The sequence below is a fragment of the Theropithecus gelada genome, chromosome 3 (genome assembly GCF_003255815.1).
Source record: "Theropithecus gelada isolate Dixy chromosome 3, Tgel_1.0, whole genome shotgun sequence".
In the NCBI taxonomy this organism is placed as follows: Eukaryota; Metazoa; Chordata; class Mammalia; order Primates; family Cercopithecidae; genus Theropithecus; species Theropithecus gelada.
The window spans coordinates 173,243,128-173,270,045 of record NC_037670.1 but is presented as its reverse complement, the minus strand read 5'-3'; the positions used below and the strand labels follow the sequence as shown (position 1 = coordinate 173,270,045).

The following is a 26,918-nucleotide window of genomic DNA, read 5'->3' as shown; positions in this document are numbered from 1 at the left end:
AGGTGGCCTTTTTTCAGTGTCCAGTCTGAACTATCAATATGGAATCTCAGTTTACAGGACAATGGTATTTTACCCCATAGGTACATCCTAGTAAAAATAAATTCGTAATACTCTTAACTGCATTGCCACATGAAGCAATAGGAGAGATTGTATCCTAAGCAGAAGCCCCCTAATTCCTGAGTTGAGGCAGGTTGACCCCCCCCATAACTAAGATCATTGTTTAATCACTAAAAAATATTGCAAATATCCTTACACTTTGCAGAGGCGGCAAGTGAACAGCGCTCATCTTAATAAACGATTTTTAACACTGACACTTGCTTGGCACTACAAACACTGGAAGGGTCTGAAATGGCAGTAATGTCACCCTTTCACAGGTTTCTAGGGCGATAAGCACTGCGAGCTCAGCCAAAGTCCAGCGGCGGGGGCGGGAAGTGGCCGAGGCAGCAGCAGGCAACATCAACGGGACCGGGCCGGGCGCTGTGGCTCACGCCTGTAATCCCAGCACTTTGGGAGGCCGAGGCGGGCGGATCACCTGCAGTCAGGAGTTCGAGACCAGCCTGACCAACACGGAGAAACCCCGTCTCTACTAAAAATACAAAATTGCCGGGCGTAGTGGCGCATGCTTGTAATCCCCGCTACCCGGGAGGCTGAGGCAGGAGAATCTCTTGAACACGGAAGGCGGAGGTTGCGGTGAGTTGAGATCGCGCCATTGCACTCCAGCCTGGGCAACAAGAGCGAAACTCCGTCTCAGAGGAAAAAAAAAAAAAGTAGTAACGGGGCCGGCGGCAGCGCGCGGGGCGGGCGAGCGTCTCCCCGCAAAGGCCGCGCCGCAGCAGAGCCGACCTCCGGGGCCCGCGCCCTCCCCTCCCCGGGCACCGCCAGGAGAGGCCAGCTCGGGCCTCGGCACCGCGCGCGGGGAAACGAGCGCGGCGGTTAAAACCGTTACCACCCCCGAGTTTTGAACTGGTTCAAACTTGGCTTCCAGTCCCCGCCTCGCCCCTCCCCTCCTCCGCCCCTCCCCCGCCCGGGAACTCCGCGGCGCCGGTTCCCGCCAAGAGCAGCCGGCGCGTCGTCCCGCCCTTCGGCCCGTTCCCGCCACCCATCCTCCCCGCCTCCCGTTCGCGGTGGGCTCCGGGCCCCCGCGATGTCTCCCGGTCCCCGCCTGCCTGCACACCGCCTTCCTGAGAGGCGCCGTGTGTTCAGCGAAAGAACAAAGAGACGGCGGCAGCGCTTCCACAAGGCCAGTCGCGTCGCTTCAAGCGAGCCCCGCCACCGCCCGCGCGCGCACGCGCCACCACCGCCCGCCCGCGAGCCCTGAGCGCACTCTGCGTGGGGCTGGCTCGGCGCCTCCGAGCCCGGCGGGCCCTGTGATTGGACGGGCGCCCGCCTAGCGTCCCGCCAATCGGGGCGGTGCTTGATTGGGTTGGGGGGGCCAAATAAAAGCGATGGCGATTGGACTGCCGCGTTTGGCGCTCGGTCCGGTCGCGTCCGACACCCGGTGGGACACAGAAGGCAGTGGAGCCCCGGCGGCGGCGGCGGCGCGCGGGGGCGACGCGCGGGAACAGCGCGAGCCGGCGCGCGGGACGAAGGTAACGCGCCGCTGCGGGCGGCCCGGCCGGTGGGGCTCCAGGAGTGCGAAGCAGGCGACGGCGGCGGCGGCAGAACCTCCCCGCCGTTGCTGTGCCGGTCCCGGGTATCGCCTGAACGGGGCTCACCCGGGCGCCGCGTTTGTAGGCGTGCGGGGGGTGGAGGGTGAGGGGAGACCCCCCTCCCCGGAAGGAGCTGTGAGCTTGGGGCTGGCCAGCGGGAGCCTGCGAGTGGGGCAGCGCGGACCCCCGGAGCTGCGGGGCGGGGGGCGTGTGGGGGGCAGCTTTCCCGGTGCCTGCCCTGGCCGGGGCGCCGGGGCCGGGGTCGGGGCGTTCCGGTGCCCGGTCCAGGGTGGCAGCTCGAGCCTCAAGTCTCCTTTGTGTGGTGCGGCCGCGGCGGGAGCGCCCGGGTGGGACGGGACAGACACAAGTTGGTGGGACCCAGCCGCCGAGTCTGCACTCAGACAAAGGACGGACTGTGTCTCCGGAGGGCTCGGCGCGAGGGGAAGGGGCATGACACCCGGGCCCGCCGGCGGGCGGGAGAGGGGCGTGGGGAGGCGCGGGCCGCTGCCGGGGTGGGCAGGGCTCGGCCCCAGCCCCGCGCACGCCCCCATCCCGGGCGCGCTGACCCCGGGCTGGGGCCGCGGCGACCGCGGGACGACGTTCGCGGCGGGGAACTCGGAGTAGCTTCGCCTCTGACGTTTCCCCAGGACGCACCCCGAAATCCCCCTGAGCTCCGGCGGTCGCGGGCTGCCCTCGCCGCCTGGTCTGGCTTTATGCTAAGTTTGAGGGAAGAGTCGAGCTGTTCTGCTCTCTATTGATTGTGTTTTTGGAGGGCTTCCTTTTGAATTCCCACTTCATTGTGTACATCCCCTTCCACTCCCCCCAAAAATCTGTGCCACAGGGTTACTTTTTGAAAGCGGGAGGAATCGAGAAGCACGATCTTTTGGAAAACTTGGTGAACGCCTAGTGAGTTCCCACTTTCTAAAGAATCGTAATCCTTAAACGTTACAAGCTGTTTTGGCCAACTTGTGTGATACATCTGAGAATGGCGACAGGTGCTAACGAAATCAACTGTCATTCAGCCAGAGATTATTTCCCAAATCCCGACGGGTTGAATGAGGATGAGGTGGTAGAAGTAGGTGATCAAAATAGAATGGCTATGACAAATGTGTGTTTAGATTATATGGTTAGCAGTTTCTTAGTAATTGGTCTCGTTTTCTGTGAACAATAGCTTTGGTGATTCAGAAAAGACTGGATGCAGAAATGTTTGTTGCCTAAGAAATTTAACGTGTGCTGTCCACAGTTAAACTTCCTTTGTTTATCACACAGTATCTGTAACATTTAAATTCATTTGGAAATAAAAATGTATCTTTGATGTTTACTTAAAGGCTTGCTTTTTAGGGTTCAAGGAAGTTATTAGCTTAATTTTGTGGAGTTTTGATGTCACCATAAAACAGCATTTAATAAACCTTTGAAAAACACGAATGTAGTCACGGTTGAATGTAGTCAATACTTTTAGGGGTTTTGGAGTTTATTTTCTATTACTCTTCATAAGCATTAGCAACTAATTCATATTTAAGAATACGGATCAAGTGTGTAATCCTAACTTGTTTATTTGTAAATTTTATTTGCAAGAAAACAAGTATTTAAGATATATTTTAATGTTCTATTCATGGTCTCTAAAGTTAGGAATAGGTAGGATTCTAGTCATAGATATAAAGCATGTTGTTCTCTCTTTTTGGAGATGTGTTGGGTTATGTAATATTTAAGGTTTCCCGGAAACAGGAACATTGCATCTTAAATTCTCGTTTTTGTGGAAAGTGAGTATATTCCAGGAAAACAAGTTAGAAAAACATAGGCGTTCTTCTGGTTGCACTGTCCTATGTGATAAAGATCTAATGTGCATCTACTAACTTATGGTTTCGTAAAAATGGAGACAAATAAGTGCAGTATAAATTTATTACATATATTTTGGAGAGTGTTGACACCACTGTACAGGCATTCCAGGTGCTGGTCTAAGTGTTGAGACATTATAACAAAAAAATAACGTTTATATTAGTTACTAATAATTCTGTATTAAAAAATCCTATTAATAATCTTGTCCATTATGAGATGAGCTAGTTATGCAGATATTTGGCAGAAAATCGGATATTTTAAGATAATTTTTTTTTTTGAGACAGAGCCTTGCTCTGTCGTCCAGGCTGGAGTGCAATGGCCTTATCTGGGCTCACTACAATCTCTGCCTCCTGGGTTTAAGGAATTCCCCTGCCTCAACCACCCGAGTAGCTGGAACTACAGGCACGCACCATGACACCCGGCTAATTTTTTTATTTTTAGCAGAGGCGGGGTTTCACCATATTGGCCAGGCTGATCTCGAACTCCTGACCTCAAGTGATTTACCCGCCTCCACTTCCCAAAGTGCTGATCCAGATGTGAGCCACCATGCCCAGCCTAGGATAAAAATTTCTAACTTTGCCCTTGCGTGTTCTGTATTTGATAATTACTGTTCTTTGTACTTGCCGTGAGATATTTTGAAAAACATCTCTTTGGGAAATTGGTTTAAAAATTCATCTTAAATTATTTTCTGGTACAACTCAGAATGTATTTAGTCAGTTTAAGTAGCAGTGACTTAAAAAAAAACACACACTTGTTTATCTAGTGTAGTTAGAAAAAGTTCTGATACTTTGATACCTAGCTTTGCCTTGCACAGATACATATAAGTGAATATCTTTATGTTGGCCGTTTAAAAATTTTAGGCAAATTTCTCCAAGTCCTATTGGAATTTTCCCAGGATATCTTCCTGCTTTTGAGGTAGTGTGCTCAAGGATTGTGAATTTGTTTCAGTATTACCCTTTACATGAACAGTGATTGAGAAAGTTGATCTGCTTTTTAAAAACCAACAAGGACAAATCCTCCAATATAATGTATTCTATGGTTAATTAGCAATGATTTATGGATTAGCCTTGAAGTCTTTATATCAGTATAGATGAAAAATTTTCTGTAAATCATGATAGATTCTATACGAGTAGGTGAAATCTTCGGGGGAGAGCATAAGTGAAGAGCAGCAATTCATTAAATTCAGAGAAAGGTTCATGGTCAGATGATACATACTTTACCTTCTGGAGGTCTTCCCTGAATTCCCAGACACTCTTGTGTTTCCACAGGGCTTTGATCATATTTTATTGTAGCATGAGTCAATTGTATTGTAATCACTTGTTTATGCATCCCTCCCTTCCCTACACTCAAAGTGCCTCCTGGTAGAGGCTCTGTCTTATTTTTTTCTTTGTATACCTAGCACCTACATTGGTAGTTGCTAGAGAATAGGGGTTTTAAATATAGTTGAATGAATTAACGAAATATGAAAAATGTAGGGAAATAATTTGACTAAGGAACTTGCAAAGTGAACAGGATATATTAGTATTAATGTGAGGAACTTTGAGAGGTGTTTTTCTCCCTCTTTAATAGGGAATGATTACAAAGAAAAATAATTGTCAAGGTGAACAAGTTCCAAGTTTTTCCCGGTTATAATCTGTAGTATTGAAAATTAGATATCTTTTAGATGCAACTGTTACACTCGGCAACTGGAGAGAACTTGATGAATCATCTGGATATTTAGTAATAGTATCGGCTTAATTTGATTTAATGTTAATATTGATGATCCCTTTACAAAAATACAAGGAAGGGAAAGGGCAAGGGCGAGAGAGGGTAGTAGATCTTTTAACTGAAAAGCTGTTTTGTTATAATTCATGAGTTCTTTATTGGAGTAAATTGAGGTAGGTTTTGGAGCTAAAACTGAAGGATGTGACAGTGTAATTGAATCATTTATTGGGATGCTTTTCATCATTCTTTTAAAATGATTTAAATATGGATTAGCAAATTTAGTGATACCTCAAAAGTTACAGCAGGTAATATTTCTAAGATGGTTGCACCATTCCACATCTTGCCACTGTTCCACTACTTGGTATGAAAATATGACAAATTTGTGTTTAGATTATATGGTTAGCAGTTTCTTAATAATTGATCTTGTTTTCCATTAACAATAGCAAGACAGAACAAGATCATAGCTCACCGCATCCTTGAACTCCTGGGCTCCGGGGATCCTCCTGTCTCAGCCTCCTGAGTAGTACTACCAGTGCATACCATTGTGCTGGCTAATTTAATTTTTTTATTTTTTGTAGAGATGGGATCCTGCTTCGTTGCCCATGTTGATCTCAAACTCCTGGCCCCAGGCAATCCTTCTGCCTTGGTTTCCTAAAGTATGGGGATGACAGGCTGAGCCACTGTGTCTGACCCAGATACTTCTTTTTTTTGAGACAGAGTCTCGAAAGTGATTCTTGTGCCTCAGCCTTCTGAGTAGCTGGGACTACAAGCGTGTGCCACCACACTTGGCTAATTTATTTATTTATTTTTTATTTTTTTGAGACGAAGTCTCACTCTGTCACCCAGGCTGGAGTGCAGTGGCGCCATCTTGGCTCACTGCAACCTCCACCTCCTGGGTTCAAACGATTCTCCTGCCTCAGCCTCCCAAGTAGCTGGGATTACAGGCATGCACCACCACGCCTGGCTAGTTTTTGTATTTTTAGTAGAGATGGGATTTCACCATGTTGGCCAGCTGGTCTCTAACTCCCGACCTCGGGTAATCCACCTGCCCTGGCCTCCCAAAGTACTAGGATTACAGGCGTGAGCCACTATGCCCAGCCTCAGCTAATTTTTATATTTTTAGTAGAGACTGGGTTTCACCATGTTGGCGAGGATGGTCTGGAACTTCTGACCTCAAGTGATTCACCTGCCTTGTCCTCCCAAAGTGGTGGGATTATAGGCATGAGCCACCGCACCCTGCTGTGTGTGTGTTTTTTTTTTTTTTTTTGGATACGAAATCTCACTCTTGTTGCCTAGGGTGGAGTGCAGTGGTACAGTCTCCGCTCACTGCAACCTCTGCCTCCTGGGTTCAAGCGATTCTCCTGCCTCAGCCTCCTGAGTAGCTGAAATTACAGGCACGCACCACCACACCCAGCTAGTTTTTGTATTTTTAGTTGAGACAGGGTTTCACCATGTTGGCCAGGCTGGTCTCGAACTGACCTCAGATGATCCACCTGCCTTCGTCTTCCAAAGTGCTGGGGTTACAGGCATGAGCCACTGTACGCCCGGCCTGGATACTTTTTAAACATGTTTAAATTAAAAAAAATTTTTTTTGGAGATAGGGTCTGGTTGTTACCCAGGCTGGAGTGCAGATGCATGATCTCAGCTCACTGCAACCTCTGCCTTCTGGGCTCAAGTGATCCTCCCACCTCAGCCTCCCAAGTAGCTGAGACTACAGGTGCATGCCACCACGCCTGGCTAATTTTTGTATTTTTTGTAGAGAGAGGGTTTGCCATGTTGCTCAGGCTGGTCTTGAACTCCTGAACTCAAGAGATCCGCCTACCTCAGCCTCCCGAAGTGCTGGGATTGTAGGTGTGACCCACCGTACCCAGCTCTTGTTTTTAATTTTTGTAAAAATCACCCTGTGTCTATCAACAGGTGAATTAACAAAATGTGGTATATAAACCAATGAAAACATAAAAGGAGTGAAAGACATAAAAGGAGTGAAATTCTGATATTTCAGAATTTCAAAAGGAAATTTCAAAATAAAAATAAAAACATTTCAAAATATTTCAGACATAAAAGGAGTGAAATTCTGATACATGGATGGACCTGGAGAGTATTATGCTGAGTGAAATAAGCCAGACACAACCTTTCGTACAAAAATACAAAATTGTATGATCTCATTTATATGAGGTAGTTAGAAGAGGCAACTCTATGGAGACAGAAAGTTGAATAGAGGTTACCAGGGCTGTGAGGGGAGAGGTGAATGGGGAGTTATTATTTAATGAATATGGAATTTCTGTTTGGAATGATGAAAAAATTCTGGAGGTGGATAATAGTGATGGTTGAACAATATTTTGAATATACTTAATGCCACAGAATTGTACAGTTAAAAATGGTTACAAATGGTAAATTTTACACTATATATATCTGTATCTATCTCTCTATCTATATATCTTACCAGAATACAAAATTTAGTAACGCATCCCGAAAACCTTTACAGATGAGGAAACGGAAGGAAACTGTCTACAGGGGAGGAGTTAAGAATTTGCCCAGGATTATCCAGTTGGAAATTTGCAATCGGGATCCAAACTTAGTTCTGTTTGACTCCATATTATCTACTCCACATATTATCTGTTCTGTGTTATCTGCTGGCTTTCTGGATGATTAACGATATGTCAGCTGCAAGAAGAATGAGCTTATTTGAATCATTCAGAAAGTTACATTTAAAAGCACGTAATTGTAGTTCGATGGAAGGTACCGTGTGAAACCCTAGACAGACCAAAGGTTAACTTTGAGAATTTCTTTCTCAGCTCAAGTGGTAATAGTATGCATTTGAGAGGGGAGGAGAGTAGAGTTCTAAGGGAGTGGTCTTTGGAGACAGTTTCTTGGGTTCCGATCCTTGAGCTACCAGTTTGTGTCTGGGGTGTTATCCTCTTGATGTCTGAGCATCCCTGTCTGTAAATTGGTGAGGACAGTGATAACATCTGATAAGGTGGTTGTGAAGATTAAAGGAATTGATACATGTGAAATCCTTAGAACTGTACCTGGCACAAAGCGATAAATGATTTTTAGTTATTGTGCCAATATTATTTTAAAGAGTTGATGTACTTTCTCATTAATGGAACCAAACACTTCTCAAGTTAAAATTATGTGCTTAGGACTGGTAAGTTACAAAAATGATACCACACATGTTTTATCTATTTCAATTCAGAAATGTCTGTTGATTAAATGTGTTCAGTTTAAAGTACTGAAACAATGTAGACATTTATAAAATGAAAGCGTATTGATCCCTGTTACTTCATTCCCTACCTTTAACAGTTTGTTGTATATTCTTCCCCAAATTTTCAAATGTATTAATTTATGAATGTGTATTTTTACATATATTTTATAAAAATGGGACCAAGTTATTTGGTTCTAACATGACTTTTTTTTAAAGGTGAATACAGAGAGATCTATTTTATTAAAAAATAATTGATATTCCTTTAGGGCTCACTATATGCTTGGTCATTATATAGATACTATAATATAGAGAGGTGGAGAGATTAGGTAACAACTAGTTAGTGGTAGAGGAAGGATTTTAATTTGGGCACGTTAGCTTCAAAGTTCTGATCTCTCAGTCAGGAATCATTTTTTGTAAGGCCTGCAAGCTGAGAACATTAACATTTTAAAGAGTTGTAAAACAGCATCACCCCACTTCCCTGAAGAATATATAAGGGAGATTTGATACTGCTTGCCAAGCCTAAAATACTTACCATGTGGCCCTTTGCAGAGAATGTTTGCTGCGCCTTGCTCTAAGCCATCCGACTGTACCTCTTTTGTAAGTGGGATGCATAGTATTCCAGTTTATGAATGTGCATTACGCAGCAAACCAATCCATTGTGATTGACATTGTTTTCTCTCCTGAAAAGAAGTGAATATCCTTATGTATCTTTGAGCATTTGTGTTACAATTTTTTATAGAGTTGGCTGTTTCAAGATTATGAACATTTCTAGTTTTAATAGGTGTTGTCAAATTATATTAATTTTTAGTTAAAACAACTGTATGAAGTATAATTTACATACAATAAAAAGCACACATTTGAAGGGTATGATTTGAGGAGTTTTGACACATGTATGCACCTGCACCGCTGCCTCGATCAAGATCTGTAACGGATGCCATCATCTCAGAGTCCTTTCATGCTCCTTTACAGTCGTTCCCTCAACTTTTTTTTTCCCCGCCCCCCGAAATGGAGTCTCGCTCTGTCACCCAGGCTGGAGTGCAGTGGCATGGTCTCGGCTCACTGCAACCTCTGCCTCCTGGGTTCAAGCAATTCTTCTGCCTCAGTCTCCTGAGTAGCTGGGATTACGGGGCACCTGCCACCACACCCAGCTAATTTTTGTAGTTTTAGGCGAGATCTCGACTCACTGCAACCTTGACCTCCTGGGCTCAATCAAACCTCTTACCTCAGCCTACCAAGTAGCTAGGACCACAGACATGTACCACCATGCCCAGCTAACATTATTATTAATATTTTTTTGTAGAGATGGGATCCTCCTGTGTCACCCAGGATGGTCTCCAACTCCTGGGCTCAAATGATTCTGCCTTGGCCTCCCAGAGTGTTGGGATTACAGGCATGAGCCATGGCAGCTGACTTGTAGTAAACTCTCTGAATTAGTAATCCATTGTAGGCACATACTACAGTTTTTAAATTGATTTACCCATGGATGGACACATAGGACTGTTAGCTATTGATAAAGCTGCTATGACCATTTGTATGTCTTTCCTGGGTATGTTTTAGTGGTAAATATTGATTTTACTTTGTAAGAAACTGTTAAAACTCTTTTCCAAAATAGTTGTGCCATTTTACATTGAAAGTTACAGTTGTAACTGTGCAGGAGTTACAGTTTCTTCACATTTTCATTGACACTTCCTGTTGCCAGTCTTAAATTTTGGCCATCAAATGATTATTAAGTATCTCATTGTGGGTTTGTGTTTCTCAGATGATCAATGATGTCGGAACATCTTTTCATATGCTTGTTGGCTATTTGTATACTTTTTTTGGTTCAAGCCTTTTGCCCCTTTAAAAAATTGGCTTGTCTGGTTGAGTGGTAAGAGGTCTTTGTATGTTCTGGGTACATAGTCACATTATCTGTCAGATTGTGTTGCAAATATTTTATTCATTTTTGTTTGATTTTGTGTATTTTTAATATAAAGATCAAGTTAAAACTTTAATATGGGAAGCATAATCAGATAAATTATGTGAAACAAATTTTCCTTAATTCACGAGTCATTTAGTGTAACAAAATGTTATGCGTTTGCAGAAACATGTAAACTAAAAGGATGTTATTCATATACTGTTAGGTGTATGCCATAATAATTTTTTTTGAATTAAACTAGTTTTGAAAATGATTGTATTTAGCATTTCTCTTCATTTTGCATAATTCAAACCTTTTTATTAGTGAGTTAAATCTTAAACTTCTTCAAAGGATAAATGAGAATATTAAAAGTAAAAAGTGACCTTGATCTTAGAATGTGGTATGTAGAAATGATGATTGCCAAACTTAGTCTGCCTACTTTGACAATCGAGTAAATTATTTTTATTTTTATTTTTATTTTTGAGATGGAGTCTTGCTCTGTCGCCCAGGCTGGAGTGCAGTGGCGTGATCTTGGCTCACTGCAAGCTCTGCTTCCCAGGTTCACGCCATTCTTCTGCCTCAGCCTCTCGTACGTTTTTTTATTATAGAAAAGGAAAGCTTTTCAGAGTATATATACTTGGTTTCTGTACACTATTTTGTTTTTGTAAAGTACCAGTTCTTTTGCTCAACACCTAAATTGCCCCCACATTAAATTTTTAGTTTTTCTTCAATATACAAGTAATACATAACTTTTCCTTTTCCTGTTTAACAAAGAAAAAAATATATAAAGCAAGCTGTTGGACCTCCATTGGGTGTTGTTTACCACCACCGTAGGTGATTGTGGCATTGCCCACCTCAGCCTTCTCATGGCTGTGGATTCAAGTTAAGAAATTCCTGAAGGTAGCATTGTAGGTAGTTTGTAGAACAGCCCAAACTCTCTGAATTAGTATTATCTCTGATAGTTTTCTTTTTTTTTTCTTTGAGGCAGGGTTTTGCTCTGTCACCCAACCTGGATTGCAGTGGCACAATCTTGGCTCACTGCAACCTCCACCTGGGCTGAAACAATCCTCCCACCTCAGTCTCCCGAGTAGCTGGGACCACAGGCACACGCCACCATGCCCAGCTAATTTTTTGTATTTTTGTTAGAGGCAGAGTTTCTCACCGTGTTGCCCAAGTTGGTCTCAGACTCCGGAGCTCAAGTGAGTCTCCCATCTTGGCCTCCCAAGGTGCTGGGATTGCAGGCATGAGCCGCTGTGCCTGGCTCTGGTAGTTTTCTTATACTTTTCTCCTGTTGATCTCACTTTGTTTTCTTATTAGTCTACAGGAAATTTAACGTGGAGATTCTGTACCTGTCCTCTTTCTGGAATATCTTCCGTGTTTTAGCATCTCAAGATGCTGTTTAGCTTGTGGCTTGAAACCACCCCTCTCCCATCCCAACCAAATTAAGCATCTTCTTTCCTGCTTAGAAGTACCATAACATGTGTATTAATCTTTTACCTTTTTCTCTCTCCTTCTTCCCTTCATTTTAAGCTCCTTTTTATTATCTGTAGGGCAGAGCTTAGAAAAAGGTTTTTGTACATTGTAAGTACTAATAAAATATTTGTGAAGTTGATTTGGAACTTGGGAGACCTCTCTTCTCTAAGCAACTCAATAAATAATTATTTAAGTACCATCCTCACCCAGTGTACTATGTTAGCTGCTGTTATGATATTGATTACTATAAAATTTTAATGTATATCCTTGGTAGACTGTTGATCAAAGTCAGAAAGCTTGAGAAACTCTGAGGCAAAAAACAACAACAAAAAAACAATGAAGAGCATGAAATTATTCTGCAAATTGATCTTATGATGATCTTTCTTTTTTTTTTTTTTTTTTGAGACAGAGTCTCGCTCTGTCACCCAGGATGGAGTGGAGTGGCACAATCTCAGCTCGTTGCAGCCTCTATCTCCCAGGTTCCAGCAGTTCTTCTGCCTCAGCCTCCCAGGTAGCTGAGATTACAGGCACACGCCACTACGCCTGGCCGATTTTTGTATTTTTAGTAGAGATGGGGTTTCACCATGTTGACCAGTCTCGAACTCCTGACCTCAGGTGATCCGCCCGCCTTGGCCTTGCAAAGTGCTAGGATTACAGGCGTGAGCCACCATGCCTGGCCTCTTTTTTTCTTTTTCTTTTTTTTTGTACCCAGGGTTTCACTCTTGCCCAGGCTGGAGTGTAGTGGCGTGATCATAGCTCACTGCATCCTCAGTCTCCTGGGTTCAAGGGATCCTCCCATCTCAGCCTCCCAAGTAGCTAGGAATAATAGACATGAGACACGATGTCTGGCTGATTTTTTTATTTTTTATTTTTTATAGAGATGGGGTCTTACATGTTGCCCAGAGTGTCCTGCCACCTTGTCCTCCCAAAGCTGTGGGATTATAGGCTTGAATCAGATCCCAGTGATCTCTCTCCCTCAGCTGCATTTATATGGGCTAAATTCATACATAGTATATCAAGATGTCTCCAGGAAGTTTAAAAAAAAAAAGGTATCAAAAAGACAATACGTCATGACTGCTTTATCTATTTTAGTGCCTTGGTTTTTGATACTAAAGACTAGACTGACGAAGTGCTTTAAGCAAATCACAAAAATCTAAGAAAATAGACGGTCAGTTGTTTTTAAACAGTGGAAGAATTTCAATCATAATTAAAGCAGCTTTTGTATTTTATATGTCATAGCCTATAGTGAAATTTCATATATTCTATTTGTAGATATATGAGTTCCTACCATATATTTGCACATAATAGAACTAATTACTATTTGTCGAGAACCTGCCCTGTGCCTAATATACATGTAGTTTCTAAATGAAAACATTTTACTTTTTTAAAAAGATTGTAAAAAGCACATATTAAATTTGTCATGTTTACCATTTAAACATGTAAAGTTCAGTAGTGTAAAATACATTCACATTGTTGCACAGCAGATCTCCAGAACTTTTTCATCTTGCAGAACTGAAGTTCTGTACCCATTGAGCACTAATTCCCATTTCCCACTTCCCCCAAATTCTTGGCAGCCACCTTTCTACTTTCTGTTTCTATGATTTTTGACTATTTTAGATACATGCATGGGATTAAACAGTATTTGCCCCTTTGTGATTAGCTTATTTTGCTTAGCATAATGTCACTGAGGTTCATCCATGTTGTAGCATGTGACAGAATTTTTTTCTTTTCTTTAAAGGCTATATATTTCGTTGTATGTATAGACCACATTTTAAAATCCATTTATCGTTGGTGGACATTTGGGTTGCTTGGTGATTTGATGATTCGCTTTTCATGGTTAGCCAAGAGTAATATGCAATAAATGTTGGTGTACAGATATCTCTTTGAGATCTTGCTTTGAATTCTTTTGGATATATGGTTGCCCATTGAACAACACAGGTTTGAACTGTGTGGATCCATCTATAAGTGGATTTTTTTCAACCAGCCATAGATAGAAAATATACTATTTGGCTGGGTGTGGTGGTTGATACCTGTAATCCCAGCACTTGGAAGGCCAGGGTGGGAGGATCATTTGAGGCCAGGAGTTTGAGACCAGCCTGGACAACATAGTGAGACCTCGTCGCTACAAAAAATACAAAAATTAGCTAGGTGTGGTGGCATGCGCCTGTAGTTTCAGCTACTCAGGAGGCTGAGGCAGGAGGATTGCTTGAGCCCGGGAGGTCGAGGCTGCAGTGAGCTGTTATTCATGCCATTGCACTCCAGCCAGGGGCAACAGAACAAGACCCTGCTCAAAAAAAAAAAAGAAAAAAGAAAATATACTATTTGTAGGATGTGAAACTTGTGTATAGGGTGGGTGGGCTTTTTGTATATGCAGGTTCCATAGATCAGATTTTGGAGTTTGAGTATGAGTGAATTTGGATGTATACGGATGGTCCTGGAATCAGTCGTTGTCGTCGTCGTCGTCTTCTTTTTTTTTTATTATTCGTCTTTTATTTTTTGGAACCAGTCTTCTGCATATGCTGTGGGACGACCGTATATCCAGAATTGCGATTGCTGGATCATATGGTAGTTCTATTTTAATTTTTTGAGTAACCTCAGTATTGTTTTCCATAATGGCTGCACAATTTTTACAGTTCCACCCACAGTGCACAAAGGTTTTGATGTCTCTGCATTCTTGCCAACACTTGTTATTTTCTGTTTTTTTGGTTGTGGCCAACATAATGGGTGTGAGGTGCTATCTCATTGTGGTTTTGATTTGCATTAACAATGTTGAGTATCCTTCATGTTTATTGGCCCCAAATATTTTACTTTTGAATTTATTGAAAATCATGCATTTTAATTATGTAAAACTTAATACCATGCATCATTTGTTAAATAGGAAAGTAGAATTTGTCCTTATGAATATTATAAAAGATTCTAATAGGGTGAACATTTTTTTTTCCTCTTTTGAGACAGGGTCTCGCTTTGTCACCCAGGCTGGAACGCAGTGGCTCAGTCTTGGCTTACTGCAGCCTCCACCTCCTGGGTTCAAGTGATTCTCCTGCCTCAGCCTCCCGAGTAGCTGGTATTACAGGTATGCACCACCACACCTGGCTAATTTTTGCATTTTTAGTAGAGACAGGATTTCACCATGTTGGCCGGGCTGATAATAAGATAAACTTTATACTTTTTTTTTTTTTTTTTTTTTGCGACAGAGTCCCACTCTGTCACCTAGGTGCAGTGGCACAATGATGGCTTGCTGCAGCCTTGACCTCCTGGGCTCAAGTGATCCTCCCACCTCAGCCTCTCAAGTATCTGGGCTTACAGGTATGCACCACCACCCCCAGCTAATTTTTGTGTTTTTTGTAGAGATGGGATTTTGTCATGTTGCCCGGGCTGGTCTAGAACTCCTGGGCTCAAGTGACCTCCCACCTTGGAGTCCCCAAGTGCTGGGATTACAGGCATGAGCCACTGCATCTGGCCAGAATTTTATACTTTTTAAACAGTATGCTGATCTACCATTAGATAGGAAAAAACTGCAATCCTTATTCATAAAATTCTGATCTAAAATGTGTTATATTAACATTATTTAATAATGCAAGCAAAATTGGCAAATTTATTTGTAAACCCCATATTGGGCTACTTTGAAAATTATTTATGGATCAGAAAAGGTTGGGAAATACTTTTCTTTTTTTTTTTTTTTTTTTTTTTTGAGACGGAGTCTCGCTCTGTCGCCCAGGCTGGAGCGCAGTGGCCAGATCTCAGCTCACTGTAAGCTCCGCCTCCCGGGTTCACGCCATTCTCCTGCCTTAGCCTCCCGAGTAGCTGGGACTACAGGTGCCCACCACCTCGCCCGGCTAGTTTTTTGTGTTTTTTAGTAGAGACGGGGTTTCACCGTGTTAGCCAGGATGGTCTCGATCTCCTGACCTCGTGATCCGCCCGTCTTGGCCTCCCAAAGTGCTGGGATTACAGGCTTGAGCCACCGCGCCCGGCCGGGAAATACTTTTGTAGAGTAATTGAGCAGGCCCTGTAGATGGCGGAAATGTTGCTTGAACTGGCATAGAGGAAGAAAGTGTTGAATTGCCCCACTTAATTCCTTAAGCAATTTTGCCTCTTTGGAGAATATTTGCCTGAAATAGAGAGCTCAAGTTATGCTATAAAGATTCTTTTTGAAAAATAGAGACAGGGTCTCACGTTGCCTAGGCTGGTCTCAAACTCCTGGGCTCAAGTGACCCTTTCACCTTGGCCTGCCAGAGTGCAGGGATTATAGGCATGAACCATTGGGCCAGACCAAGAAGATATTTTTGAAGGACTACATCCCACCAATAGCTTGATGGTGTACAAAGAGTGGTAGACTTTGGGTGAGGCTCTGCCATTACAATAGTTGTATTTCCTTGGCAAGTAGCTATTGTGGATCTCTTCTTCATAGTAAGATGAATGAGATGAACAAATAATGAACAACTTGTGTTTATTGAGTATCTACCATGTGTGTGCCTGCAGAGAGGATGTCTTCATTTTGCAGATGAAGTAATTAGTAAATAACTTGCCTGGGTTCCCTCAGCTAGTGGGGCCTTAAAAAATAGGCTTTTATGGCCAAGTGCATTGGCTCATGCCAGTAATCCCAGCACTTTGAGTGGCTGAGGTGGGAGGATTGCTTGAGCCCAGGAGTTCAAGACCAGCCTGGACAACAAAGTGAGGCCCCATGTCTACAAAAAACTAGCCGCATGTGGTGGCATGTGCCTGTAGTCCCAGCTACATGGGAGGTTGAGGTGAGAGGGTCACTTGAGCCTGGAAGGTAGAGGCTGCAGTGAGCCATGTTTGCACCACTGCATTCCAGCCTGTGTGACAGAGTGAGACTGTGTCTCCAAAAAAAAATAGGCTACTGCTGCCTGTAGGGTTCTTTTTAGTGCAAATGCTAGGATTCTAAGCACTTGGTTTCTGTTATCCAGGTAAAACTATTTCTCTGGAGAGTTTGATTACCATCACAGGTGGTGGTATGATTCTCCCTAGCTGGCATTTAATCCAGTGGTTATATGCATCTCTCTGAAATTCTTTATCAAGTTAGTCAATTCATAAAACATCTAATGCTGATTATAAGCCTATTACCTTGTTTGTGTCTCTGCGTTATGGGCATAATGGCACCTAAAAGCTTTTACTATAATGGACTATGATGTATCTGAATAAATTACCTTTATAAACAATCAAATGTAAATTGGCGTTCAAATTTACCCAATTTTTCTTATAGAATGTACCCTTGTAGTTAAAGAAATAATTCTTTTTTACCATTTGTCTGGTATGATTTGTTATTCACAAATAGCATGTAACTGGCCAGCTGTACTATACACATTTTCTAGAAAAGAAAATTTCTTCAAATTTCTTATTGGGTGCCTTAGTCTTTTACCCATTCGGGCTATTCAAATAAAGAGTGAGATACTCTCTTATTCTCTAGAAAGAGACATTCTGTACTAATGGAAATGCCAACTTTTAAATCTAGACACTAAAGAAAAAGTCGTGTTTTTCTACCCTCGAGTCTGTAGAGTCTTAATGTCAGCCACTCATCCTGGCCCTCTCATTTTCTTCTTTTCCCATATGGAAGTTCTGGGGTGATATAGTTTGGCTCTGTGGCCCCACCCAAATCACGTGTCAAATTGTAATCCCCAAAGTTGGAGGAGGGGTCTGGTGGGAAGTGATTGAATCACGGGGGCAGACTTTTCCCTGCTGTTCTTGTGATAGTGAGTTCTCGTGAGATCTGGTTGTTAAAAAGTATGTAGCACCTCCCCGTTCGCTCTCTCTTCCTCCAGCACCAGCCATGTATAATGTACTGGCTTCCCCTTTGCCTTCCACTGTGATAAGTTTCCTGAGGCCTCCCCAGCCATGCTTCCTGTACAGACTGCTGAACTGTAAACAAATTAAACCTCTTTTCTTTATAAATTAACCACCCTCAGCTCTTTAGAGCAATGTGAGAATGTACTAATACATAATTCATACCAGAGAAGTGGGGCATTGCAATAAAGATACCTGAAAATGTGGATGCAGCTTTTGGACTGGGTAATGGGCAGAGATTGGAACAGTTTGAAGGTCTCAGAATAAGACAGGAAGATAAGGGAATGTTTGGAACTTCCTAGAGACTTGTTGAATGGTTTTGACCAAAATGCTGATGGTGATATGGACAGAGATGGCCAGGCAGATGAAGTCTCAGATGAAGATGAGGAACTTATTGGGGAACCGGAGTAAAGGTCACTCTTGCTATGTGTTAGTATAGATACTGGCAGCATTGTGCTCCTGCTCTAGGGAGCTGTTGAACTTTAAAATTGAGATGTTTAGGGTATCTGGTGGAAGAAATTTCTGAAAGCAGCGATGTGTTCAAGATGTGGCCTGGCTGCTTCTTAACAGCCTGTGCTCATTTGCCCTATAAGCAAATAAATGACCTGAAACTGGAACTTATATTTAAAAGGGAAGCAGAACATAAAAGTTTAGAAAATTTGCAGCCTGCCATGTGGTAGAAAAAAATCTCATTTTCTGGGGAGAAATTCAAACTGGCTGCAGAAATTTACATAAGAGGATGATACATGGGGTAAAATTCTTTTTCCTCCCCTAAAAGCCTTGGTATTAATCTCAAATAGCAGGAAGGTAACTGTAGGAATTATATAATGAGTTTCCCTGTGCTTGGTCATTTCTTTGTATCATTTCCATAGGTCAGTGGAGACTTAGAAAACCAGTTTCTCTGGGCTTTTGATAAGTAATGTTATAGTAATCAGTAGATGGTAACTTTTGGTAAAACAAATTGTCTTCATCTGTTTTGTGCTGGTATAACAGAATGCCTGAGACTGGGTAATTTTTAAAATTATTTATTTATTGATTGATTTTTGAGATGGAGTTTCGCTCTTTTTGCCCAGGCTGGACTGCAGTGGCATGATCTCAGCCCACTGCAACCTCCGCCTCCTGGGTTCAAGTGATTTTCCTGCGTCAGCCTCCCGAGTAGCTGGGATTACGGGTGCCCACCACCATGCCTAGCTAATTTTGTATTTTTAGTAGAGACAGGGTTTCACCATGTTGGCCAGGCTGGTCTTGAGCTCCTGCTCTCAGGTTATCTACGTGCCTTGGCTTCCCAAAGTGCTGGGATTACAGGCGTGAGCCACCGCACCTGGCCAAGACTGGGTAATTTATAAAGAATAAAAGTTGGCCAGGTGCGGTGGCTCACGTCTGTAATCCCAGCACTTTGGGAGGCTGAGGTGGGTGGATCGCTTGAGGTTAGGAGTTCGAGACCAGCCTGACCAATATGGTGAAACCCCCGTCTCTACCAAAAAATACAAAAATTATCCGGGTGTGTTGATGTGCACCTGTGGTCTCAGCTACTTTGGAGGCTGAGGTGGGAGAATCACTTGAACCCAGGAGGTGGAGCTTGCAGTGAGACAAAATCATGCCACTGCCCTGTAGCCCAGGCAACAGAGTGAGACCCTGTCTCACAAAAGGAAAAAAAGCAAAAAAAAAAAAAAAAAAAAGTATATATATATATATATTTCTCGCAGTTTTGGGGGCTGGGAAGTTTAAGATCAAGGTGCCTGCATCTCATGAAGGCCTTCTTACTGTGTCCTCATATAGCAGAAGATGGAAGGGCAAGCTGGAAACAACTCCCTCAGTCAGACTCTGGTATAAGGGCATTCACAAGGAAGGAACATTCATGGTCTAATCACCTCTGAAAGGCCCTACCTCTTAATATTAATACTGTTACATTGACAACACCTGAGTTTTTGAGGGACACCTTCAGACCATAGCACAAATACTGACAAATCTCATCGGTTTTAAAGTAAATAGTACTTGAAGCGTTTGAAATTTTGTAGTACCCCAGCGTTGTGTTTATATTTGTGATACATTTTAAGTATAGGAAAATCATGGAAAGACTTACTGCTCATAACTGCCCTACCTCGTTTACTTCTGTCTTTCCCTAAACGACTACTGTTCTTAGGTAAATCATGAACTTTGGGGCCAACATGAGCCAGAGGAGTTTCTGAAGAGTCTGCTTCAGTGAGGGGTTCGGTTGGTAGCCATAGAATAAAGAAATGGCACTTTGCAGACATTGGTACTTCCTTGGAAGAACTGGCTGTGGCATCTTCAGAACTAAAAAACTGAAATTACTAGATAATGGTTACTTGGTTTAGGTTGCCTGGAAATTATGAGAGGTTTTGTAAATGCTTTGGGATTAGTAGTTTGAACCACCTAGTCCATTTTATGATTCTGTCTTCAGAATATAGAAGAAATTGCATCTTATTTGGGGATTAGGATGTAAAGTTAATGTACAAGGCAAAATAGCATGTAGGCAAAGTTACCCATGCAGAGTTCGTGGGAAGATGCCTTACCACAAACCAGTATGTTCTTTTTGGGTTCAAGACCAGTCCGTTTTTCCTCTAGAATGAGAACAGATCGTTGCTCTTCTGTTGAGCACAGAGTTGTTGGTTTGTACTTAGGGGCAGCCCTATCAGAATCACTCCTGAGTGGCTAAATACCCTCAGTCTGAGAGACTTGGCCAGCAGGTTATGGGAACAGCAGATTTATGTCGCCTCTCTCTTGCTCACTTAGGCGTATGCTTACCGTCTGGAATGGTGGATCGAACCCTTGTATTTACCTAAATTGAGCTTTCTCTGAAATTTTTGCTCAATGTATGTTACATTTGTGTAAGTAAATTAAATGTTGGTTTATGCATGGTGTAAGATTTAAAATAGACTTCTTAGCAAAAAGAACACCTGGTATCAGATTGACTTACCCTTTCATTTTGTTTGCTTGTATTCAGTGGAGTGTTGAAATAACAGGTATCTCATGTCTCATCTTTGAAATATAATGAATTTCATATCATAGCTTTAGTTTCTGGTACTTTTTTTTTTTGGAGACAAGTCTCTGTCACCCAGGCTGGAGAGCAGTGGCGTGATCTCGGCTTACTGCATCCTCCGCCTCCCAGGTTCAAGCGATTCTCCTGCCTCAGACTCCCAAATAGCTGGGATTACAGGCCCCTGCCACCACGCCCGGCTAATTTTTGTATTTTTAGTAGAGACAGGGTTTCACCATGTTGGCCAGGCTGGTCTCCAATTCCTGACCTCAAGTGATTCGCCCGCCTTGGCCTCCCAAAGTGCTAGGATTATAGGCGTGAGCCACTTCGCCCTGGCCTCTGGTACATACTTTTTTCCGTTTTCCGAATCCAACAGTGTTTCAGTAAACTGAGTACATACTCAATGAAATGAGAAGATTTAATTTATAAAATCGATTTAGTATAGTTTTCAAGAAAAACTTAAACTTTCTTTTGTTTTTTTTTTTTGAGACAGTCTCACTGTGATTGCCCAGGCTGGAGTATAGTGGCACGATCTTGGCTCACTGCAGCCTCAGCCTCCTGGGCTCAGGTGATTGATTCTCCCACCTCAGCCTCCAGAGTATCTGGGACTATAGGTGTATGCCATCACGCCTGGCTAATTGTTTTGTATTTTTAGTAGAGACAGGGTTTCACTATATTGCCCAGGCTGGTCTCAAACTCCTGGACTCAGGCAATCTGCCTGCCTTAGCCTCCCGAAGTGCTGGGATTACAGGTGTGAGCCATGGCCCCTAGCTGAAAACTTTAACCTTCAGATGTCAGTTCAGTTAGTGAGTCTGTTTTATCTGTTGTTCAAGCAAATTCTTTAAAACACCTAAAATAGTTCAGTTCTTCAATTGCTTGAAATTTATATGGCCATTTCTTTTCTAAGCAGTGCTTTCAGATAAACACCAGAATACTGGTCTATGGACTTCAGTTTGAAATCATTAGTTTACTCTCTTGCTGGAAGGAGGAAAGTGATCTTATTGTTGTGGAAAACATATTACTGCAGAATCTACTTGCTTTTGCTCCAACAGTCAAGTTAATATTTTCTATCATTCAGCTAAGATGGCTAAATTAGTATAACTTTCCTTTGCCTCTTAACTTTTTAGCACTACAGAAACCAGGACTACAAATATGTTCTTTACTTTTTTCTGTTATCTTCCCCTATCATGAGACTTTTTGAACGCAAATGCTGTTCATTATGCTTTCTCATCTGTAGTTGCACGTACATGTAATCCACTGTAGTGAAGGCACTGAAACCTGTTGTATTTTCCACATTTCGATAGATCTCTCACAGGATTTCACACTTTCGGAATGCTCAGTAAATTATTATTGACTGCTTGATAGTACCTCTTTGTTCCTGCCTTTCCCCAAGTCCTTCAACAGAAGTTTCTTCTAGCACTTTGCAGGACAGTTGAATGGAATATTTGGGACCCTCACAGTAATGAGCTTGTATGTTTTTGTTATTCTCTCTCTTTTTTTTTTTTTAAAACAATAGAGTCGTTTAAGGAGCAAAAAGGTCCCTGGATCAATATTTTTATTTTATCTTTTATGGTGATGGGGTGAGGTGTGAGTATTTAGGGAGTTGGTTGGTAGGATGGGGTTGTCTTAAGGTTGCAGGAGGGTCAGAAGGGTGACTGTAACTACTGATGATGTCTTACAGTGGTGAAGGAGAAGATAAGTGAAAACAGAAGCAATTTAAACAACTTTTAGTAGGTATTAGTCTCTTAATTTGGCACTGACATATGACAGATTTTAATTTAGATTCTGTAGTTTGACAGGTATAATAAAGTACCCTTCATTAAATATTTTTCACATATACTCTTGTTTGCCTTTTTCTAGTTGCAAGAGTGGTGATTTCTAGGTTTCATTATAAATTTTAGAAATATATAATTTGAATGTATTGACTGTTCTTAGGTTCTCTATGAGGCAAGAAAAGGCAGGGTATTATGACTTCTGATTCATATGATGTCTGGATATATTTAAGGGAGCTGTTCTCAAAGTGTGGCCCGGGATCTATGGCATCAAAACTATTTTTTCTTTTCTTTTTTTTCTTTTTGAGACAGGGTCTCGCTCTGTCACCCAGGCTGGACTGCAGTGGCGACATCGTGGCCCACTGCAACCTCTGCCTCCCAGGTTCAAGTGATTCTCGTGTCTCAACCTCCCGGAAACTATTTTCATAATAATACTGAGTTGTTACTTGCTTAAAAAAAAAAAAAACCTGTGTTGGACATTTGTACCCATGGTGCAAAAGCAATGAGCAAAAACTGTTGGCACCTTAGAACTTGCAGTTAAAAAAGCCAGTTTTGCTTAAGAATGTCTTTGATGAAGTACTAAAAATGATTAATTTCATTAAATCTTTTTTTTTTTTTTTTTTTTGAGATAGAGTCTCGCTCTGTTGCCCAGGCTGGAGTGCAGTGGCGTGATCTCCGCTCACTGCAAGCTCCGCCGCCTCCCGGGTTCACACCATTCTCCTGCCTCAGCCTCCTGAGAAGCTGGGACTACAGGCGCCCGCCACCATGCCCGGCTAATTTTTTTTTGCATTTTTAGTAGAGACGGGGTTTCACCATGTTTGCCAGGATGGTCTCGATCTCCTGACCTCATGGTCCGCCCGCCTCGGCCTCCCAAAGTGCTGGGATTACAGGCGTGAGCCACCGTGCCCGGCCAGTTTCGTTGAATCTTGATCCTTGCACGCATGCACTTGTAACATTCTGTGCAACAAGATGGGAATGTGTGTAAAGTGCTTCTGCTGCATGTTGAGGTATGTTGGGTTTTGAGCAAAAGCACTTACGTGATTAAGTTGTGAGCTCCACTAGCCACTTTTTTCATGGAAATTTCATTTTTACTTAAAAGAGGGTCTGACAAACCATGATTATTCAGCCTTAGGTATTTGGCAGACATTTTTTTAAATCAATGAAGTGAGACTGTCACTTCGCGGAAAACAACTGACCATATTTGTTGGCAGAGAGAACATTTGGGCTTTCAAGCAAAAATTAAAATTTTTGGAAAACTTTTGTCTGTTACTGTGAGTATGACAGCTTCCCAGTACTTAAAGACTTTCTGATGAGATTAATGGGTTTAACAAACATGATTTTTTGAAATATGCCAACTTCTGGAAAATCTGCATAACTCAGTGGACCAGTACTTTTTAGATGAGGAATGATGATTTATAACATCGTGCATGGGTTTAAAGATTCATTTAAAGTGAATAGACTAATGAATGTTAATGTGGTAGAGTAGGAAAGGTTCACTGATACAATTTCGGATTCCATGTTGCATCTAATCTTGTAAGAAATTACCACTGCTAACTGAAGTATGATGGTTATTTTGAGGAAAAGCACCCGTGAGATTGAATTGTGAACTGAACTAGCCACTTTTTAATAGAACTGTTTTGGTGTAGTATCAAAGCACGAGATCTACAATGACCTCAGAAGGCTATTCAAACTCTCCTTTTTCTAAGCTAAGTATGTTTAAGTTTGGATTTTCTTCATATACTTGAACCAGAACAACATGTTGGAACAGATTGAATGCAGAAACGGTTAGGATAATCTGTCTCCTATTAGACAGATATTAAAGAAATTGGCAAAAATGTAAAACACTGCTTACTAATTAATTTTTTTTTTTTTTTTTTAAATAAAAGAAGACTATGTTGCTCAGGCTGGTCTGAAACTTCTGGGCTCAAGTGATCCTCCTGCCTCAGCCCCCCAAAGTGCAAGGATTACAGGCATGAGCAACCACGCTTGCCCTTACTCACTAATTTTTTTTTTTTTTTAAGGAAAATAGTTTCTTTTTAAAAATGTGTTATTTATATTAATAGGTACAGTTGACCCTCCATATGTTCGGCTTCTGTGCATTCAACAACTGCAGATCAAAAATACTTGTGGGAAAATAGCCAATAAAATAGTAAAACAGGCCAGGCGCTGTGGCTCACGCCTGTAATCCCAGCACTTTGGGAGGACAGTGTGGGTGGATCCCCTGAAGTCAGGAGTTCGAGACCAGCCTGGCCAACATGGTGAAACCCTGTCTCTACTAAAAATACAAAAATTAGCTGGGCGTGGTGGCGTGCGCCTGTAATCCCAGCTACTCAGGAGGCTGAGACAGGAGAATCGCTTGAACCCGGAGGAGGTTGCAGTGAACTGAGATTGCTCCACTGTACTCCAACTTGGGTGACAGAGTGAGACTCTGTCTCCAAAAAAAAAAAACAAAAAACAAAAATACAAATAATACAGTATAACAACGATTTATGTAACATTTACATTGTATTAGATGATCATAAGTAATCTAGAGCCAGATGATTTAAAGTATAAGGGAGAATGTGCATAGGTTATATGCAAATACTATGCCATTTTATATAAGAGATGATCATCTGTGGATTTTGGTATCCATGAAGTTCCTGGAACCAGTGCCCCCCAGACCCCCATGGATACTGAGGGCTTGCTATTACAGTTTTTAATAAAAGTAAAAAATGGGCCAGGTGTGGTGGCTTACACCTGTAATCCCAGCACTTTGGGAGGCCAAGGCGGGCTGATAGTTTGAGCCCAGGAATTCAAGTCCAGCCTGGGCAACATGGCAAAACCCTGTATCTGCTGAAAATAGAAAAAAATAGCCAGACATGGTAGTGTGCACCTGTGGTCCTAGCTACCTGGGAAGTTAAGGTGGGAGGATCACCTAAGCCCAGGAAGGTGAGGCTGCTGTGAGCCGTGATTGTGCCACTGCACTTCAGCCAGAGCCCAAGTGAGACCTTGTCTCAGAAAATAAATAAATAAATAAATAAAATAAATAAATAAAAGTAAATTGTAAAAAATCTCTTAGTTTTTCATTTCTGTTATGTTAAGTGTTAATAGCTATAACACATGTAAACTAAACAGGTCATGAGACCAAAATGCTGAAGAATGGTGTTAATGGTGTTCTTCCTTTGAACTACTGTTTTTGTTTTTCTATGCTAGCTAATTACTATGTGAATAATTAACCTCAATGAAGTTCTGTTTTCTCTGTTGTAGCAGTGGCTCATTTAGGGTTCAATTATCTTTTGACCTGTCCTTCCTTCTGATATGATTGCATCTGGTTTTTTAATTTTAGACTTAATTTTTAATTCTAAAATTAAGTCTTTTTTCTATGCCTGCTGCTGTCAACCCAGTCAGGGCCCTTATCATTTTATTCTTGAATTACTTCAGTACTCCATTTTTATTTCTCATGTGGTGTTTTTCAAACTTGAGTGTTGTTTGAAATCCCAGGGTTAATTTGACTTTCATTTTATGAATATGATTTCATATAAGTTCCTTTATGATAAAACCAAAGCAAATTTACAAATTAAATATAGACCATCAAATTAGCTACACATATTTAAGGAGGAGATTTTGTTAGAACCAAATAGTCAATGTTAGAGCTTATAGAATGACATAGCCTCAGGATCAGCTTTATAATAAATCAGTTTTTAAAATTTGGCTTGATAATAGTAACAGAGAATGGCTATTTGCATAAATATGTTTTATAAAATGGTGTTAACTTTTAGTCTTTGTTCAGGATAATGAGACCTACTAGTTAACCAGAATGGGGCCAGCAAGCAGCTCTTGAATGCCAGTTCTCATGCCTGGTCAAAATTCTCTAAAGCTGTGTTGATCACTGAGGTGTTGTGGATGAACTGAAATCTGCATAAGTGGATATTTAATTATTTCTGGAATCTTTACTAGAAAACATGTTCTTACCTAGTTTGCTCCTGGGTTTGCTGTTGGTGAACTGCGTTTGGTTGGTGGGATCTCTGTGTCCCATGGGCTTTGCCACACAGCAGGGACTCTGAGTGCTTCAGCTCACATTCCTTTGTGTGCCACCCTTGCCTTAACTCGCTTACCTGTATTGTTTTTTCTCCCATAGCACTCAACATCATTTTACATGTAAACATTTTACTTTGTTGTTGTTGTTTTTTTGAGACAGAGTCTTACTCTGTTGCCCAGGCTGGTATAGTAGCACATTCTTGGCTCACTGAAACCCCTGCCTCCTGGGCTCAAGTGTTTCTCATGCCTCAGCCTCCTGAGTAGCCGGGGCTACAGGTGTGCACCACCGCTCCTGTCTAATTTTTGTATTTTTAGTAGAGACGGGGTTTCACCATGTTGGTCAGCCTGGTCTTGAACTCCTGGCCTCAGGTCATCCACTTGCCTCAGCTTCCCAAAGTGCTGGGATCACAGTCGTGAGCTACTGCACCTGGCACTTTGTTTTTGACTGTTTCTATCCGACTAGATTTTAAGCTGTATAAAGTCACAGATATTTTTTTCTGTTATGTTAATTGCTAAGTCTTCAGTTTCTTTTTTTTTTTTTTTTTTTTTTTTTTTTTTTTTTTTTTTT

General features: G+C 42.0%; 1 protein-coding gene across 6 annotated transcripts in view; it reads left to right on the top strand.

The window, feature by feature from the left end:
- Positions 1 to 1,406: 1,406 nt before the first annotated feature.
- The window catches only part of EZH2 (enhancer of zeste 2 polycomb repressive complex 2 subunit), a 77,675-nt gene continuing 52,163 nt past the window's right edge, over positions 1,407 to 26,918 (top strand). For 4 of the 6 annotated variants that reach the window (XM_025379824.1, XM_025379825.1, XM_025379821.1 and 1 more), the window contains exon 1: positions 1,407 to 1,589. The gene's annotated coding sequence lies outside the window, so the exon portion shown is untranslated. Of the gene's footprint in view, positions 1,590 to 2,242; positions 2,556 to 26,918 lie in introns of those variants that run through there. The other 2 variants (XM_025379823.1, XM_025379826.1) reach the window with 2 other exon arrangements.